Raw genomic sequence first — 1137 nt, 5'->3', positions numbered from 1 at the left:
TGATCCTATTTACAAACACCATTAGAACAAATCACTTTATTCTTTAAGAGAATGTAACTATATATCTATCCTAACCACTTTGAATACACAGATACAAAATTGACATACATCTGTATACCCTTTTTTTGTTAAGTTCTGTTATTTGAATATTACAGGTGTGTAAACTCAGCAAAATATTCTAAAAGAGTCCAGTATCCCATAATAGTATTGGGTCTTCTGCTTGACTGGCAAAGTCAGAAATTGTTGACCTGAGTCCCCTGCAGCTCAACATAACACCATGGCTTTAATTCTTATACTTCATTTTTATACTTTTCTGCCGGATGGTTAAGACCAAGGTAAAGCAGGACCTGTGCAACAAGAGTTGTAGCTTTAGGGTCTGATAAGGTCAGTGAAATTCCCTCAGGATTTATCCTAGATCCTGTACCTCAAAGGTAGTCTTTTATATATGTTATCCAACCTAGTTTACAACTTGGATTATAATACATTTTTTTCCTCATTCTCTCTTTCTCCTATTATCTGTCTTTTATTCCATACTTTATTTGTATATTAAGTTTTTTATATAAGTGGAACCAGTGATATTTAAGGTTGTATGCCTGACTTACTTCCTTTAATATTGTGGTCTCAAGATGCAACCATTTTCCCACAAATGACTCACGTTTATCCTTCTTTGATCTTTTATTAAACTTGCTAAAGGCACTTAATGTATCTCATATTTTCCTAGTAGATTCTGTTCATTTCTTTTGTATGTATTTGGTTCTTTCAGAGTCTCACTATGCAGCTCAGACTTGTGGTGAACCTCCTTGAATAGGTATATATTATATGATAATATATTATTGTATTATATTTTCTTAGTTAACTGTTCAAGTCTTTTGAATCTTTTACCTCTTTTTCTTTTTGTCTACACAGGCTTTATTCTTTTCATTATTAAGTTAGAAATTTTGTATAAATCTGTTGATGATAACTGAGGAGTTCAGTCTCCCCAGTGCTGGGATTACAGGCATGCACTACTAGGACTCAGGCAGGTTTAGCCAGCCCTGGGGGCAGGGCTGGCACAGCACATGGTGTCAGGGATCAAATCCCCGTTCCTGCTTTTGCCTAAGCTTTCCTAAGCAGTGCTTTAGTCTGCTGAGCTACTTC

Source organism: Octodon degus, unplaced genomic scaffold (genome assembly GCF_000260255.1).
Source record: "Octodon degus isolate 3935 unplaced genomic scaffold, OctDeg1.0 scaffold00804, whole genome shotgun sequence".
In the NCBI taxonomy this organism is placed as follows: domain Eukaryota; kingdom Metazoa; phylum Chordata; class Mammalia; order Rodentia; family Octodontidae; genus Octodon; species Octodon degus.
This window is presented reverse-complemented; position numbering follows the sequence as displayed.